Here is a 20,067-nt window from a genome sequence, read left to right as displayed (position 1 = left end):
ACCCTAGCGGCGGCAAATTAATTTGCTCAGCTTGTACGTCTAGTATCGAACCATAGGAATTTCTATTGGCTTAACACCGTGGATGACGGCCAATCACAGCGCTCTATTTCGTTAGAGAGTCTTAAGGCGGGCTTAACAGGATAACGACATCCTGCGACGGTGAACAACAAGGAAGGTGGCTATGGCAAACGAAGAGCGGTTGTTTGAATCGGCGTTGGCGTCAACTTTGGAGGAGTTGGACTTGTGCTTTTCTTTGAAAGTAGATCAACACAATGCACTTAAGTCATTCCTTTCGAAGAAGGATGTATTTGCCGTTTTGCCGACCGGATACAGATATGGTCGTAGCGCTGGCCTATTGCATGCCTAGGCAGTTTGAAAGACAATTCTCTGCCCGCCCCTTGGATTAAGCGAGGTGAATGATTCGATGCCAGACTATACATGTCAATGATATAGGATGGCCCGCCAGGCTAGAGTGAACTGGCTTGTTAGAATATATTTGTGCCCCTGTCTCAACAGATCTTGCTGGACCACCAGTATCGTTGTTGTGGCCACTGTACGTATGTTTGTTGATATTATTCATGCTTGTTCCTTGTTCATGCTTGTTCCCATTTTTTTTGGTTCCACACTGTTCATTTTTATCTTATGCCAGGTACCTTTATTATGAATGTTGTCCTTCCTTTCAGCCCTGATGCACTCTGAAGCCTGATGTATGTGGAGGATTTTTTTTAATGTATTAATCACTTATAATATTCCTCCCTGTTCCTTCACTTTGTTCTTGTTTTTCCAGTTAGATACACACATTTACACACACACACACACACACACATCTTGTTGTCTCACTCAGTATTTTTTATTAAACAATATTTGATTCATTCATCCAAGCTTAATGAGTTGTTATTCTTTAATATATTCTTTGTGCATGGCTTAGTATTAAAATTATCATGGTTGTGTGGTCAACTCCTGCCTCATCAGAAGAAGTGGGTGTAAATGCTGAATGGACTGTTCTTTCTCAAAAAAGCAAAAAGGTACAACGGAGTCCAATGGGAGTGTCACCTGTCACTCTATCACTCTGCAGCTAACCTTACTCTTACTCTGTGCATTAACCCAGAGCCGTAGAGAAAAATCTTAATAGCTCTGCACTTACCTATAGACCCAAACATATAAGCATAATGCTTTTGATAATATGTGAATGGCTTAATCTTACAATTATATTCTTAGTCTTAACATGATCATGTTTCACGTTGTGGTCTGGGGGTGACCACTTATCACTAGCTGCTAGGCGAATGCTGAATGGACCACGGCAGACCTAACGCTACCACGAAGGTAAGCTAATGGCTGAATCGGAATTTATAAGCAAAATCACGGTAATCAATAATACAGCCCAGTTGCGATAAAATGAAAATCATGAGACATCTGTCATCACATGAATGATATGGAAAAGAAAACTTAAGTTAGAGCCGTTCTAGCCTCTACTTCTGTCCATGCGAACATGAACATAAGCTTTTCCCTCCAAAAATGTAAAACGTATCTAAGTAATATACAGCTTTTTCGTTGTCACCCTGCCTCTCAAAATGCAAAACTGACATTAACAAATATGTAATCATGCAATAACAGCTGAAAAAGTAGTAGGGTGTATGTTTATAATATATTTACCGTTAAATAACGCAATCGCTGCTGTCTGTCCCATAGAAGAACATGACAGCCAGCGTATGTTTTGGAACTATAGCGGTTTACACGAACCACGTGACTGCACTGGCGGTGACATCAAAGAGTGTCGCAACTCTTTCTCTCTATGGCTCTGCCTATAGGTAGGCTATACTCCAACACTCAACTGGAGCAGATATCTAGAATGGAGCCAAACTGGTGCGTGCGTAATCGACGGACAACGACCTAATGACCTAGGCTACTTTTTAATCCATGCACACCTAAAAACAACAGGCCTAACTTAATCTATATTTTGCCTTCCTTCAAGGTTGTGGATCGTTTTACCATTGGCTTCCATCATGGGTCTAACAGGTAAGTTGACGCAAATGAGTTCGCAAATGTTTGCGAATTTGAACGCACCTCAGGATGTCTTTAACTTATCTTCCGATTTAGAACAACGTATTGAGTCATTAGGTGGGTTTACGTGGATGGATCCTGCCGATATAAAACTGCCGATCCTATCAGAATTTTACTCGGAATGGAAGAGGTGGTGGATTCCGTTCCTGTTTCGACTGAACAGCAGGCGCGCGGGAACCTATTTTTGACCAGGAGTGCTGAATAACAAAAATAATGGATGTCCGACGATTTCTCCCCTCCTGGACATGTTTAGGATTTTGACTAGCCTATATACATAATTTTAGTGCGGTGTGCGCGTGATAGAGAGAAGTTTTAGGGATAAACTCCGACTCCACTGCACCCACCCTAACCCCACAGAAGCGCACTTGACATCATTAGCCTATTTCAGTATAGCTAAGGAAAATTACTTTTCTGATCGTCAAAACCACACCAGAGATGTTTGGCTTTAAATATAGGCTAATAATCAGGCTGCAATGATCTCGCAAATAATTCCTGAATAGCCTAAAGTGTGATCGTCTTCACAGCAAGATCGTCCTAATAATTTCTATCTTAGCGACTAGTTATTAATTTTGCAAAACTGTACAACACAATTAAAGTCGCATAGAATATGTAGGCCTATATAAATCGTAGGCCTACACACTTGATCGCTATCACCAGAGCCCGTTTACGGATTAGACATTCTCTTGCTATCACGCTGAAACCACGCTACGGTTCTTACAGTAACTGACTCACGTTCACGTTGATCTATATAACTGTTAATTTTTAGTAGCCTATATTCCAACCAATCCATAACCATTTTCTGCTATTTGACTCATAATTTCACAAATATAAATAATGTCAGACAGCGAATTAGTAATTATTTAAAAATATATATAACAGACCCACAATCGTATTTGACATCATTAGCTTATACCCTATAGGTAAATTACTTTTCTGATTGTCAAAACCACACCAGGGAGGCGAGTTGTTTATAGCCTATGTTATTTTAAGAGCGCATTATCAACATACATCATATGGGCGGGTGTACAACGCATGCTTCTCTCATCCACAAACACGCACCAGCGCACATTCATGCAAAACATTACAAATTGCACTATTACGATGGGAAACATAATTAGAATAAATATATTACGAAATACATCTCACAATGAGTAATTATTCACCATAATTTGCAAATTGGTATGAGGGATAAAAGTGATTAGGCGAGGCGAGAGGCAAATATGAAGCACAGCTGAAGACGCACTGTAAAAAGTTTAACGTAAAATTTACAGCAACTTGCTGGCAGCAAATAACCAGCAGTGCTGTATTTCACTCTAGTACACCTAATGTATATGAAATCACAGTACCTATGCCTGATACTGTAAATGCAAACTACAGTAGTACTACCAGTGCTGTAATGTATAGGCTACAGTATTGAATTGTCTACCGTATTTTTAATCACAGTACTTATAGCTCATACTGTAACTAAGTAATACCAGTGCTGTAATATTATATACAGTAAGTTTGGGAAATTCAAATCCTGCTTTATCTACAGCCAGGATAAAATTGGCTAGGCCTAGGTATGGTTTAGGCTACACAAACTTGCATAAATAACCATTGACAACTTGTTATCAGTTTGAAAAGCAAGTACATTTATTCACTTTTTTCCGTTTAGAAATTCTCGTGTGCTGCATCCTAACATTAGACCAACGGTTGCAGTCAGCCTGATCCACCACCAGTAGCAGAGTGAAGCAGCACCCACTGTAAAATCCAATAAGTAAACCTTACTTAAAAAAACCATGGAAACCGATTGCCTTGAAAAATCAGACTAAAGTGGACTGGGATTCTAAAACTGAGCTTACAAGCAATTCCTTAGTGTAGTGTATTAACACTACAGCAAATTCCTCTTTAACCTACCTAGGTATTGTGAAGTGAAGTGTACTTTAGTTTTCATTCATAAAACTCATGTTCTGAAGTTGAGGTAACTAATCAACCAATTCCTCATATCTGGAATATGTAGTAACAGTTACTTGAACAGCAAGTTAATCTTACTTGGTGAAACCATGGAAACCGATTGCCTTCAATTTAGCAAGTAAATATTACTCATATACACAAGTTTGAATAAAAATTGGCTCTATTCTAAAATAATGACATTTACAACTGCATCAGGTACAAATACGGCTTTGAATTATTTATTATTCTTGTAAAAACAACAAAATTGTGTTGTTTTAATAAAAAAAAAAAACATCTTAAAATGTCTTAAATGGCACAATTTAGCTGTAGCAACAACCTACATCTTCCTTTTTTCTCCTTGAACATTTTATAAAAATCTTTAAGTATCTCAGTAGCCTGTACCATATAAAAATCAACACAGTAGTCTAACGTAAATTAACACAATACATGAAAAATACTGTCTTCTTAAAGGGATATTCCACCATTTGGAGAATTACACTCATTTTCCACCTCTCCTTGAGTTAAACAATTGATTTTTACCTTTCTCCAGTTCATCCAGCCGTTCTCTGAGACTGGCGATACCACTTTTAGCTCCAGCCTAGCATAGATCATTGAATCGAATTAGTCCATTAGCATCTCGCCTGCTAGCATCACGTTTAAAAGTGACTAAGATTCCCGGTAATTTTCCTATTTAAAACTTGTCTCCTTTCAAGTAAGAAAGTGTAATAAGACCAATGGAAAATCAAATGTAGAGATTTTCTAGGCTGATTTGACATGGAACTATACTCTCATTCAGTCTTATTACACTTTCTAACTTGAAAGGAGACAAGTTTTAAATAGGAAAATTCCTGGAAATCTTAGTCACTTTTAAACGTGATAGGCTAATGGTCTAGTCAGATTCAATGATCTATGCTAGGATGGAGCTAAAACTAGTATCTCCAGACTCGGAGAACGGCTGGATGAACTGGAGAAAAAGGTAAAAATCAATCGTTTAACTCAAGGGGAAATGGAAAAAATGAGTGTAATTCCTAAAATGGTGGAATATCCCTTTAAACATCTCTTAAAACTTAATCGGGCCACCAATTTATAGGGCCAAATTCTAAATGACTTACCACCACAGACTTAAAGGGGAATTCCGGTATGATATTGACCTAAAGTGTGTTGAAACATGATGCAGAATATGAACGTATGTCTCATAGCTCATCTCGGCTTGTCCCCTGCACTCCGAATTCTGGCACTAGTTAGCCGATGCTACCAACAGCTTTTTCAATGGGGTTGCCTCGGCATCGGCCTAGCCATGCAAATAAATCACTGTTTCACAGCATTTACGAGGCTCAAAATATCTCCACACTTCATTGGTAGACTTCCGAGGGCCCTGACATTTAAAACGAGACATTGAGAACTTGGAAAAAGCACTGGTAGTTTATTTACAAGACGATTTATACAGACAGTACCTTAAGGAAGTTTACCGTTCGCAGCCATCTTGAATTTAGTCACGATAAGTCGAGCGACGAGTACGAATGAACAGGTATGATAAGGGATCAGATTCCAAAAATAATTCCGTGGAAATGCATGTATTCCAGTTGCTTCCAGTAGCAGCAACTGGAATCCATGCATTTCCACAGAATTAAGTTTACCAATTAAGTGTGGAGATACTTTGAGCATCGTAAATGGTGTAAAACAGTGATTTATTTGCTTGGCTAGACCGATGCTGAGGCACCCCCATTGAAAAAGCTGTTGGTAGCATCGGTTAGCTAGCGCCAGATTTCGGAGTGCAGGGGACAAGCCGAAATGAGCTATGAGACACACTTTGAGACACACTTTAGGTCAATATCACACCAGAATTCTCCTTTCAGTTTAGAACCATATAAGCTCAAAAAATAGAAAACATCTCAGCAGAATTTTGGTGGTAGCTTGTTCTGACCCAAACCAAGCATCACCTTTTGAATGAAATTCAATGTATTTTTCATTGACTTGGGGTAATCAAGGTGTAAGGCATATGATAACCCAAACAAGATGCAGAGTGCCTCAGGCAAACTTTTGAGACCATCCATTACCAGCCTCCCCTCAATGATGATGGCTGTAGACACTGGCTCCAGGTGGATAAGAGTTGGATCAACCAGTGTGTCATCATCAATGACCGTCAATAGCCCTAAGGAGACTTGTGCCCACACATCCTCACCATCAGTAACCTGTAAAACAAATAGAAACACAAAGACAACAGTTAAATATATGACTAATTAGTTATTAGCGTCCAAACTGTACCTTGCTGAAATATAAAATAAATTAACGGTAATGCTGCTGCAAGTAATCCAAGCTTTGTGTTGATCTCTTGAGGATGTCATCAGCATGAAATGATACAAAAGATTTAGAAACATACAAGCAATTTTCAGCATTGTATTACATCCATGGAAACTTACCACTTACCGTAAATGGTGCAAACCAGTGATTTATTTGCATGGCTAGGCCGATGCCCGAGGCACCCCCATCGGAAACCTGTTGGTAGCATCGGCTAATAGCGCCAGATTTCGGAGTGCAGGGGACAAGCCGAGATGAGCTATGAGACAAAAGTTCAAGGTATCATGTTTCAACACACTTTAGATCAATATCATACCGAACTTCTCCTTTAAATGTTGAATACACACTAGTATGAAAATCACAGCCTTCATATGGGCATGGAATGTTAATTTCAAATGACTACGCACATGTGTGAAAAAATCTGCTTCAGTGCAGGGCTCCCCATATGACTGAAAAGTGCATAAACAATCCATATGAAGACAAGGTATTGGTTGTTGCCGAATAAACCCGCCATGTCTTAGACGATAATGCTTAAATAACTGACCTCTTTTGTCTGCCGAAAAAATGCAATGCTTACATTTCCACTGCTTGCTTACACTACCATCTTCTAACCTGCTAACCTTAACTTTGATTCTGTATTCACTACCTCCTGCTTTAAAATTCTAAATTAGCTGCCAACTTTGAATTGGACAGTAATTTACTAGTAGTTAAAGTTACACATTAATTTATCCAACTGTTAATGCAAAACATCTGTGGTGTGGTGGGGGGAAGGGGGGCCATCGATCTAATGTTAGCTCCTTCGAACCAAAAACATGGGCAAAATAAAAACAGTTCACCAACATGTATATCCTTACAGCTTACCACAAAGTCTTCCGAAAGGAAAAGGTCTGATGTTTATTTTTTATCTTCTGAATGCTTTCAACAAGGACTCTTCGGAAGAGCAAACTGAGAGGGCGAAAATTCAAATCACTCCAGCACAGTAACGTTAACGTCTTCCTTGCATGCTCCCACTTCTTCTTCTTCTTCTTCCCTGCAGAAATACGCGCAAGTTCGCCTCCTAATGGTAGAAATTTGTCACTGTTGAGGTTACTTGTCTCAGACAAGTTGACCTCAGTCTTATTATGAAGTAACATGCTTTTTTCAACATGGAAGTAACTGTTACTTTACTCAAATCATTAAGATGCACACATTTGTTGCTGAAAGTAAAGGAAACAAGGTTAATGCAAGTTTACACAAGTGTTAGATTTTACAGTGTAGCAGAAAAAAAGATAAACAGTGTTAGATAACAATTTTCAACTGAAACTGAAGGCTACTTACAAGTGAAACTTTAGAATAATCATTTATATATATACTGTATGTTTTTTGAGTTTACTGTCTGTTATATCTCAACTTTACTTATAAATTAAGGAGATATTGCAGAATTTAATCTTAATAATATGGACCACACATAGACACGTCTGTTGCTTACTGAGCACGAATTTAATGAACTCCACCTCCTCCGCTCTACCCATAATACCCATGAACATTCTGATAGGGTCCGTGTAACGCTTTGCAGTGCTTTGTTCTATTTGCTCCATCCATCTGATCCAAATAAAAAATGTGTTCAATAATCCAATTTTCAATTTTTTTAACTGGTCAGCAAATAGATAATTGCTGCTATTTTCTAAATGTGTCATTAGTCACGCAAGATAAAGAAAAAAACAGAAACTGGATTGGAAACAAAAGTAAAATTCAGTTAATATTGGATTTTTGCCTTTTTTTAACCGTTTTTGTTGGGGTGAACCACAAGCGTAGGGGGGTGACCTGATACATATTGGCGCGCGGTGTTGATGATCACATTTTATCAGCGGATGTAGAGATGGAGGGCTATCAAACACAGTTCAGCTTGCATCAAGGTGCCAAGCGATTGATAATGTCAGCTCGAGATCAGAACCTCAGATGCAGAGAGAGACATTGCTGCATCCTGACAGTACGTGTGTAAATGTTCATGTTCTGGGAGGCTTTGGAGACCTAGCCTACATGATCCAATGGACTTGAGCCGTAGTAGCCTATATAGACTGACGTCGATGGCAAAGCATTCTGCTTTGGGGAATTATTTGCTATGGTATGGCATGGCCATGGTATTCAAATATACTGTAGATATGTTCAACATAGGCTGAAAGTTATGTTTAACGTGCCATCTCCCAAAAATCGGCGAAGTTTTAGTTATTAATCTCTGTAATGAGTCAAACGCACAACTTCAGGCGGCGCTCTCTTCCACCATCTAGCCTGGCCCAGCTAGATGGTGTTCTCCCCCCGGTGCTCGTGGTTCAGTGCAACCAAAAGCTCAAAAAAGGAAAATTAGACAATTGACGCATCATTTAAATGTTTAACTTCTGAACAGAAAACTGTAACTGTGCTCAATTGAAAATCTAAATATGCAACAATAACCCATTTACTGTGCCGTCCTAAAGAATGGATAACGGATTTTTAGACCTATTTATATATTTTTTCATGTGAATTCTGCAAATAGAACATAGCACTGCAAAGCGTTACACGGACCTGATAGGGTGTGTTACACATGGACATGACACTGTCAAAATGCCAGGCTGAAGATGGTGTTAGCATAACTCAGTTTCGCAAGGTATATTTAACGTTAGCTAGCCAGCTGGGTGAGCTCATTGATGATGTTTGCTTGCAGCAACAGCCATTCACGCTGTTCGTCCGAACAACGGTTAAAGCTACATTGTGTACTTTTTTGAGTTAATTCTTAGCAAAAACCCATTTGTTCTTTCAAAAATACGTGCTCATTCATGTGTAATTATTTCCACTTACTAATCAAAGTATTCTCGTAAGTGTAGAATCTGCTATTCCAAATACATACGCGCGAGTCGCGCAAATGGCTGAATCCATGTTGCGCCTCCATCTTTGAAATACATTCGCCAACGAGGGACATTCCTGGAAATTCAGCTCCGCCTTTCGCGCTTGTAGGCAACACTCATTGCATGATCAGTCTACTCGCGACTGCCGGCAGATTTGAAAGTCTGTTGAAAATGGAGGATTACACCTATTCTCGAGGACATGAAAAGGAGTCGCCAAGGAAGCGAAAAAGATAATTAAAACGCCAACGCGACCGGAAAAACAACAGACCAAAGTCAATATTGGAGTGGCTTTTCTAAGATGGAAAGAGCTCGTGAGGAGGAGCAAGGATTTTAAAAGGGACGCCGAAATTGCCTGCTTTCTCCTCGACAGGTAATTCGGCCTATTCGTGTAAACATACAGTCTATGGTGTAAATTCGAATTTTTATAGTTGCTTGGCTTAGTATAGCATGGTTGTCCATAACGCTAGAATGACGTCTGGGATACTTTTCCTCGCGTCGATGAAAAAGGATTGTAACATAAATCTGCTATGACGGATCACAGGCAAAGGGCACTAAATTGTAGTTATTTTTCATTGCTTTTGCTTTGTAGCCTAAATATATCCTAATCTGATAATGCTAGTGTAGCCAATTCCAAGGGTGACGTTCACATCCTGAGGCCTGTCCTGTAGTCTTATTAATTGTAGACGTAGCCTACTAAATTGTCTGAACGTTTTTCACTGCATGAAAACAATTGTTGATTCTATGTGATTGTTGTTTGATAACTGAAAGTATATTTTTAATATCTTGGTGTTTACCATTTTATGTACTGTTATATGTTGTGAAACGCTCTGCTTATTCATTTCAGATGAGCATCTTGGCGCAATTGCAGAAGCCCCTGAAATTGAGAACCTTGAACAGAGGTAACCCATCAATGCTCATAATGTCTATACCCAATGACATTCTCTATTGTATATTTTCATGATATAAGCATTTATATATATTTTTTACAAAGCCTACATGACATGAGCATTGTGGAGGAGGATGTGGACGAAATTCAATGGTTTTGTTATGTGATGCACGTGCATGCCTTCATTGTAACCTTGCCTGTAACTCAGTCTAGGCAAAATAGCACTATACAGATTAGTAACAATATGTTGAACTATATAAAATGGCGTGTATGTCTAACGACACTGCATGTCTTCCACAGGATCAGCTTTCCAGGAGACTGCAAATTTAGAATGATGGCCCACGTTGCTTCAAAGGCACCATACAAAAAGGAAGGGTTCATGTGTAAATACCATAATTAGTTAATTTCTGTAAATAAATATATTGCAAATAACATTGTTGACCATGTTACTGTCATTTGGTGTTTCAAAATGGTAAATTACCACAACTCCTTTTTTAATTATAAGTTTGTGGATGTAATGTATGAGGTACAGCATGAACAGTCTCTTATCAATTCTAAAAGTTTTTATTTTCATGAAAGCAAAATATAGCGATGTACCGGTGTAAAATAAATTAAATACAGTTTTAAAAGGAACCGGCAGTACAAGAACACTAATACAAAACTATTTACAACAACACAACATTACAACATTATAGGAAGGTGAAATAAATTCCAAAGATGTCCCTGAGGGTCAGGGAATTTATCCCTTATCCTACACACACAGCTTGGGATCACTCTTCTATTACCCTGTCCTAGAGACCCATGCTGCCAGAAAATGAAATGTCTGTAGGTAGCATATCTGAACTCTATTGTCATCACCTGGCTCTCTTACATGGCCTAATGCTGTGATGTCTGTGATGTACTGCCTGTGAATCTGGAGAAAACCTTCATCTAGGCAGTGCTGTGTGTAGTGAGGCAGAAGGCTCACACAGGTGGCAGGGTTTTGTCCACAGCATTTTCTCTTCTGATCGATTGGCATGTCTCTGCAGTGTGTACAACTACACCAAGGCATCCCTGGCACAGGTGGGGGGACGACATGTCTGCACTGATGCATCAAACACCAGACCTGGCTGCCTCACTATAGCAACTGTGTGGTGAGGTTCCTGTGCTCTTGCAGGCTCATTCCATCCACAAGTCTGAAGAAATAAGACACAAGAAATAAGATCAGATAGGCTTGTTTAGGTAGCAAAGTTAGATTGTTAGCAGAGTAGTAGTAATAGTAGCCTACTCTGTGTCATTTTTCAAGTGTTCACACAAAATGATGAATACTATGTATGTGTATGGACAATGAAAAGGTGAAAATGTTGTGTAACATTTTCTATAGACCATAACGTAATTGTGTGTCGTGATTTCACTGGGAGACAACTCGCATCATGCAGTTGACTGGCAACAGCTAGAAATTGCTACAAACAATTGAGATACAAACAGGCAGGGAAGCTACACCAAGCGCGTAACTGAAGCGTTCCGTTCACAACGCGTAAAATCAATTTTAGATGAATGGTCTATTTTTTTTCTGGTGTAGTGGCAGCAGACGCAACGCAAACGAACGTGCCTGGTGCAGCTTCCGAGCTAATTTCGGTGTCATTGACATTGATACTGTTCAGAGAAATATATTAAAAACACAAACCTCCGTTGCTTCTCTCCTTTGTCTTTGAAGTTCTTCCAGTCTCTCCTCGTCATCTTTTGGAGTCTTACTTTTTCTTTGCCTAGGAGGTCTCATCGATCCTCTGCCACCGGCTCTTGGCTTTTCTTTACCTTTCCCTCTTCCTTTACCTTTCCCTTGCACCTCCGTTGCATCGACTGATCTCTGACTCTGCTCACTGAGAAAAATAGTAGGCTACGCTGTAAACATTGCCTTTACACTATTAATCTCGCACATACAGAATAACGATAGCACTGAATACTATAACATTAGCATGCATTCGTTTGGGAACCTGATAGCTGATGCTAGCAATGAAATAGTAGCCTACCAAAATAATGAAAACGTAAAACTAGGCTATTCACTTTACATAGAGGTCATACCCAACATGTTTACTGGCTATATAACTAAATGCAATGTGTAATTGTTTTCTAAAGTAACCTTATAACTGGAAGGAACACCGGACGAAGTCGTAGTACTGGAAGCAATGTTAACTTTGGCATGAAACGGCCACCGTAGGAGTTAAAATGCGCTCGGAATGGGAGGGGCTAGAAAGTAATATTCAGTTGGTTGTCATATAGAATTTCACCGCTAGATGGGAGAAGTTCTTACACAAGGTAGCTTTAATGATAGTCAGATGTGACTTAAAGTTAACTTATATCAATATTGCTAAAGTTAGCCTATTAAACTCACAAAACCATACATGATTACGAGGAGTTAACGTTACATAAGTTAGCTGGTAGCAGCTAAACCTCCACGTTAACGTTAACCAGCAGCACATCATCTTCAGCCTAACATTGTGACAGTAACATACTAGGCCTAGCACTACTAGCGAATGTTTTATATAAATTATATGAATATAATAAACTGTAACCTACTGAGAACTAAGGTAGGCCTAATATAAATGAGACTGCCATAACGTTAACGTAACATAAAACATTAACGTTAATGCCACCGTCACAGCAACAATGATAGCTAGCCTAACGTTACTAACTTATAGTTGATCCAACAAGCATGGATGAGTTTGTAAGTTAGACAGTACAACGTACATAGACTGTACACATGCCCCAATTTAATGTAGTACAATTTCACAATGAAACATTAACGTTACATAAATAAAATTCGAAACTACAGTCAACTTCAAAGACTCTCCTCAGCGAGTCACGTCACTTTCACTTTGACCTCTATAACAGTAGGCTAGGCTATATCTAAAGCTATCCATAATTTGTTTTGCTATTTCCCTCATTATTTGATATACATATAGGCCTAGTCTAATGTCAGACAGCGAATTTAAAATTATTAAAGAAAATAAAATAAAAATCTACTGCCAGCAAGGGTTGCTGCAGCGTTCTCACCCACCTTCCCAATCCCTTGTAGGCCTACATGTAAAAGTTTGATCGGAATGGGTGTCGAAAAATCTGTTCATGTAAACCCATAGGCTACTGTTATAGGGCAATTCCATGCAAAGGTCATCCTTACCATGGAAAAAAACAGTTGTGCATATACAAATAGAACTGTTGTTAAAATCTTCATTTAGGTCTATATTTTATTGTTTGTAACTGATCTGATTGAATTTGATGGAGAATTACACTCTTTTTACGTGCAATATGGTGTGCAACCATACAGAAACAAAATTTTTCACATGGTAATATTATACATATTTAAAAAGTGGATAAATGGACCAAAGGTTCAAACAAATTGTGTCATTTGACAAATTCCAGATTGACAAGGGAATGGTAGAGCAATGTCTATGCTTAGCTTGCCTTTAAGAGGAAAACTCTTTACAGTTGTAAGGCTTTTGTTTTTAAGTCAGCAAGTTCCATGGCCATGTCACATCCATAACGTTTTATAGGAAAATGTTATGCTACACATACAGTATTGATGCGACAATGTCCAGTGTTTGTGCAAAGCTGATTTATATCAATGTAAAGTGTGATGACCAAATTGTGCCCCTTTCTTACTTTTAAAACCTTTAATGGTGCATTATGGATGTGACGTTATGGATGTTACATAATGTGAATTTACAAGACTGGAGACTTTATTATACCCCCCCAACAAAAAAAAAAAAACAATATATATATGTATATTGTATATATGTATTTATGTATGTATGTATATATATATATATATATATATAGTTAGACATTTTAAGATATGCTGCTAATTGTATGCTGTTCAACTTAGGCTATATAATAATAATTGTATTGTCACTTTAAGGTCATTCAGTCTAAGTTTCTCATAAAACCCTTTCACCAGCTCTTGTAAGATATAAGGCTAATCCATAAACTCTAGCCTTGTTTGTTTGTGCCACATTGACACGATATTACACATAACACAATATTAACAATACTATGCATAACATTAAGTTGTTACAAGCAGTTATAAGTTTCATATATTAAAAGTGGATATCAACAATGACACTTGGAACCTGCCAGTCTATATCTCCCTCTCTCTGGTGTGCACTCAAGATGCGTTCCCAATTAATTAGAGTAAGTAACGTTCAAGTTAGATGCTGCTGCATTATCATCCTCACATGTAACACGAAGTTGGTGCATTTTGACATCGTAAACATTCTCGAAAAGAGAAAAACAGTCAGCAGGAAAGCTATTTATTGGCTACATTTTGGTACCCCCTCTGTCCCTTGCCCTTGTGTGTGATGCGCCTGTTGAGAGGGAGAGAGAGAGTGCGCAAGGGGCAAGGACTCATTGAGAGTCTGTGTTGTGGTAGGCCTACTTCTATCGCCTAGGCTACTCTAGTCGAGTTGCACATAGCTACAATGCAAGATATATTTAGCCTATTATTTATGGACAACGTAAGGCCGGAGGTGTGTGTTGCTTTTAATTATCGAATGTTCTATCCAATGTATTTTTTATTGATGTCGATTACATGTCTATTGCGATACATATCGCTATCGTTTTATCGCCCAGCCCTAGTTCATATCACTAAAACTTAAAGCATACAAACCCCTCCTCTCTCTCTCTCCCCTCTCTCAGACACACACACACACACACACACACACAGACCTTTGACCCTGCCCCTACCCTCTCTCCACCACTCTTTCAAGGGAGTCTTTTCCTCCTCTTCTGTCATACATTTTATTCTTTTCAATGACTTGATGAAAATCTTGATGAATTTGAATTTAAAACTTGCAACCCTTTTTTTATCCAAACATTTTTGACCAGCCTCAAGGCTTCTAGCTAGCACCCATTTTGATCATTTTTGATTTTTGATAATTGTCTAGGCATGACACTGCCATGATCACCTCATGACAAACACCACGCATCCCCAGCACATGAGACACACACACGCCCATGTACACACACACACACACCCATGTACACGCACACACACACACACCCTCCCCCAAACACATGACTCATACAAAAGCACCCCGCCACATTCAAAAAACCTGTCAGACTCAATTGATGGCAAGTTCAAAACCCGGATGTCCCGCCTTCACCGGAAATCAAACAACTTCCCACCTTAATCAACCGGAAGGCCCGCCCACCTGCCACTTTTTAATTTAATTGAGAGGTAAAGAAAGGTACTTCCTATTCTCTCTTACGTGGACCAGTAGGTTAATTGTTGAGGAGGCTCATAGTTTGAGAAAAGCTGCAGATCATAGACAGAGAGAGCATAATGCTCTGAGAACAGTTAGCCAAAGGTCTTTCTGCAGAAACAACAAGTTGCGCGCGCACCCCCGCTTTCACTTTGACTCCCTGCATTTCTACATTGTGACAAAAACTGTCAGTCAGACAGTGAATTTTGGTATACTAAATTAGCATAATGCGGTAACAATTATCATTTCAATTCTACCTTAAATCTGCTCACTGCAGACATTATAATGCAGACCCAAGCAGCAGCACAGCCTTGAAAGACGCACACTTTGAATTTGATCAGAGCGGCTCTGGTTCTTCACTGGCTAACTTGATGTGATTGGCTGGATGACCGTTCAATTAAATCAACAGACCTATTTGTGTCTCTCTGTGTGTGCGTTATGGTAGATACGGTTCCAACTCTTTACGGGAGCGTTTATTTCCATATTTTACTTTCATTTTAATCTGACAAAAAGTGTGGGGGATAGAATCGTGTTCCAGCAAAAGTGTGTGCGTTATAACACCCACATCCCCCATGCTTGCTACACACCTGTCGCTTTCAATATTTGTTCTACATTTTTTACATTCTCACCCCGTCAGTGTAAATATCACCAGTTTTTGTGGATGTAATTGAAGATAAACTGTCAAATTTTGTCAAATTTTGAGAGATCTTTTGTCACCAGTGTTAGGAAGTAACTGAATTCATGTATTCCGGATTACGTATTTAAAATGCAAGTATGAGTAGACCTAACTGTAGCCTATTATTCAGTTACAAATTAAATGGGTGGTCAGAATAGGCTGCGATTATAGCCTGGCGGGCCATCCTATATCATTGACATGTATAGTCTGGAATCGAATCATTCACCTGCTTAATCCAAGGGGCGGGCAGAGAATTGTCTTTCAAACTGCCTAGGCATGCAATAGGCCAGCGCTACGACCATATCCGTATCCGGTCGGCAAAACGGCAAATACATCCTTCTTTGAAGGAATGACTTAAGTGCATTGTGTTGCTCTACTTTCAAAGAAAAGCACAAGTCCAACTCCTCCAAAGTTGACGCCAACGCCGATTCAAACAACCGCTCTTCGTTCGCCATAGCCACCTTCCTTGTTGTTCACCGTTGCAGGACTGTCGTTATCCTGTTAAGCCCGCCTTAAGACTCTAACAAAATAGAGCGCTGTGATTGGATGAGGTCCACGGCGTCAGCCAATCGAAATTCCTATGGTTCGATACTAGACGTACAGGCTGAGCAAATTAATTTGCTGCCGCTAGGGTGGGTGCGTCTAGATTTCTAGGCTACTGCGATTAGGTTATATTTTAAATCATGATAACACGTAGGTCAAGGCTTTTCTCAAATTCAAATATTTTTAACCACACCATGTAGCCTATATAGGCCTATCTTTCAGGTGGTTCCTTTGTATTTCCCTCTCTGTTTATATTGATATAGGCTAAATCAGTGGTCCCCAAACTTTTTCTTCCGAGGGCCAGCTGACTATGCCTGGCTCTAAGAGAGGGCCAGAGACTCGGAGTATATCAGTAACCATAAATAGCTTAGCGCTGTGAACAAAGGCAGTCTACCTTAGTTGAATATTCCATTACATTTAATCTATAGGCTATTGCAATTTAAAGCAGGGAGTCCCAAAAGTATATTTTGAACTCTGAACTTTGCATACACAGCTCAAGTTGTGAACAAGCAATATCCTACAAATAATTTAAAGTTCTCAAACTATGAGTTTTATGAAGTGGTGGCAGAAACATCTGAAATGACCACCATTCTAACTTTCACTCACCTGATGAGAACTTTGTGAACTCTGTATGAACATTTGAACGAGTGAATAAAAAATATAAATAATTATACCAGAAAGTTCCAGAATTATGACTTGAATAGAAGTTAGTTAGTTATTAACAATTAATTGATACATTTTTAGAATACTTTGAGCACTGATGCAGTCAGCAGAGGCCTCTTACATTGTTTGCAGGTAGGCCTACTCAGGGGCGGAGCTACGTGGTGGCCAGGGGGGGCCACGGCCACCACTGGTCAAAGCTTGGCCACCCTGCTGGCCCCCCCAGCTCCGTTCAGTGAAAAGTAAAAAAAAAAAGAATTGCCGCCGTTTTCGACAACACTTTGCAAAGCAGGGACTGAACCAATTACTTCACTCTATCTACGACCATTGGCCCAGTCAGGAAGTGTAGCCTACGGTTCTGATCACATCGTGAGTAGGCCTAGTGCAGCAGCAGCGGGACAATTCAAGTCATCTGTTAAAAACACTTGACAGTAGACTAGCCTAGCCTACTACTTAACCTCAGTAACAGGTGAGTTGATGAGTTGGAACATTAATGCTAATAAGATGTTACAATGTGTCACGAATCATAGCCAGCTGCGTTGGGCTGTCCTTGTTAGGTAGCCTAGGCTCTGACATTGATGTGTGGGGCTGATCAAAAAGAATCGGATGCCCACGGGAACGCTGTTACAAGAATATTTCGATAAAATTCGGGTGAAATGCAAGCATATTAGACACATATCTCCAGATGGCTCCAGGTAGGATAATAGGGCCTAGCCTAGGCTACTTTATAAATACATAATTTGCTGACTGTGTGTGGTTCTTGCCATAGCTGGTCAAGCAGAGGCAGGCTGCTTTGCCTGAATTCTTTGTTACATTGCTCCGAAACTGTTCATCGCAGCGAGATGAAACCTTAATTGCGTGACAGAGCAGAAGTGGGGCTTTCCAACGAGACTAAACACTGTGCGATCAAGTATGAAAATAAAAATAAATATCATGTAATTAAATAAAATTGATTCATATTTACAGTTCACCTGCGCACCCATTACTCTCATTTGAATTACTCGCGAACCCTTGATCGGATAGATATGGCACGCATGTCAGGTGAAAGAGGAGACACAGAGCTATCATTTGATACCAAGTGCATCCGTCTGGGTTATAAAACAGACGAAATGACATCAAAATAATAACTTCATATAGCTCGACTTACCCCACGTTTTTGTGTGTTGTGGTAGCAAAGCATGTTCATAATCCAACGCTATCATGTGTTTCTCTATGGCAAAGCATGTTCATAATCCGGTTTTGAGATCCTAGCAAATTCCTGCATGGCATCCAATTCGATACTCACATTGCATCCCAATTTATTCGACAAAGAAACACCTTTTTGCCTTCACTTTGTTCATGACAATGCAGTAAAAAGTTGTTTTAGAATCATCATGAGTGTACACACAGAACATGCAAACTCGGGTTCAGTCAGGTCAGATCAGTTCGTGTCACAGATATGGAGCGCAGAAAGGGCTTTTTTCATTACTGTGTCAATGGCACTTATAATGACCAGGATAACTGCTTATAACTAAAGGTAGTGAGAATGGCCAAAAATAGAGTAGCCATAGGGCTAAATAAAAAAAATGGCATTTATTTCCATAAGGCACACACCACATATTTTTCACATTTGCTCAGCCCAGAGAATCCCTCCACCATGGCAATGATATTGCCAGATTCAGAACAGTCTGCCCTATGCACACATGTGCCAGCTTGCAGTGGTGAGATACATGTCAAAATATAAGAATACGAATAAGAATACACTATTTGTATTTTTATTATTTAAAATTCAAAATTAAATCAGTGCAAGTATTAATACATGAAATAGTGGCAGATCTGGGTAGCCTACACTCTGTTAAAAAACAATATATAGCATGTGTGTATGGCACTTACATTCAGTGTTGGGGAGTAACGGAATACATGTACCGGCGTTACGTATTCAGAATACAAATTATGAGTAACTGTATTCCGATACAGTTACAAGTTAAATAGTTGGTATTTAGAATACAGTTACATTGTTGAAATCAATGGATTACATGACGATACTTATCTGTTTCATAAGTTTGTTCACTCTCTAAATAAATTAAGGCAACTCCATTTCCCAGAAGCTCCTGAAAGCTTTGATGAAATTGTTTACATGTTTAAATCCAAGCCCTGCCGTCTTGCACTAGCCTCAAAACGCAGCCAGCGCGCATTATGGAAGCGTCATCGGAGACCCTGAAATTACTGTTTGCACAGCAAATTGAGTAAAGTAAGTGGAGCTAACTCCTGTTCCTCACTGATCGTGGTTCCTGATGTCTGTTCAAAGGATATTTTCCCAAGTATTAATAGCTCAGGCTACTTCGGCCAAATGGTTACACAAAGCCTAGTTCACGTGTTGATTTAGACCTAGGCTACAATAAAACCAATCTCTAAAATAGGCACTGCATTCTAAGTTTTTTATTCTAACTTAAAATAGCTTTAGCCTATAGATTATTATTTTTTCTAGATCTACATTTACGTTTTAAAATGAATTATATGGTGCAGCCTCTGAAGAATTATTCTTGCGAGTAGGCCTAGCATATTTTAACGTGCGGTTTTTGATTGTCATTACGCGATCACGTTCATTTTGAGAGCACTGATATACAGTAGCCTAGCCCATAGTGTTTACATTTACAGGTCATTTGCGTTCCACCTGTCATATGCGCCCCTCACTTGTAGCCTACTGGGTTGATGCCACCGAAAAATCTCACAGGCACACCTTAGGGTTAGGGTTGACTGAGTACAGTTGAGACATGTGTACAATTGAGACACCTTAAATATCTTGCTTGCACAGCAAGCCCAAGTTGTGATTTTTGCTATGCACATGCGTATTAGTTTTGATCATGGAAAATTTGAACGACACAAGTATCTCCCATCCAAGGATATCGGCAAATGTTTTTTTTCCAAAGTAAG

General features: G+C 39.3%; 2 long non-coding RNA genes across 2 annotated transcripts; one reads left to right on the top strand and one right to left on the bottom strand.

The window, feature by feature from the left end:
• Window positions 1-5,899: 5,899 nt before the first annotated feature.
• Window positions 5,900-7,541, bottom strand: LOC143136669 (uncharacterized). The gene is made up of 3 exons (XR_012989393.1): window positions 7,153-7,541; window positions 6,421-6,550; window positions 5,900-6,185 (listed from the first exon to the last, which is right to left on the bottom strand). It is a non-coding gene; the product is annotated as an uncharacterized LOC143136669 (long non-coding RNA).
• Window positions 7,542-9,261: 1,720 nt separating this feature from the next.
• On the top strand, window positions 9,262-10,474 carry LOC143136668 (uncharacterized). The gene is made up of 3 exons (XR_012989392.1): window positions 9,262-9,522; window positions 9,997-10,051; window positions 10,339-10,474. It is a non-coding gene; the product is annotated as an uncharacterized LOC143136668 (long non-coding RNA).
• The last annotated feature ends 9,593 nt before the right edge of the window (window positions 10,475-20,067 follow it).

Source organism: Alosa pseudoharengus, unplaced genomic scaffold, assembly GCF_046254945.1.
Source record: "Alosa pseudoharengus isolate Yale_2024_CS ecotype anadromous, Long Island Sound unplaced genomic scaffold, YU_APseudo_1.1 YU_APseudo_1.1_scf_20, whole genome shotgun sequence".
NCBI lineage: Eukaryota > Metazoa > Chordata > Actinopteri > Clupeiformes > Clupeidae > Alosa > Alosa pseudoharengus.
This window is presented reverse-complemented; position numbering and strand designations above follow the sequence as displayed.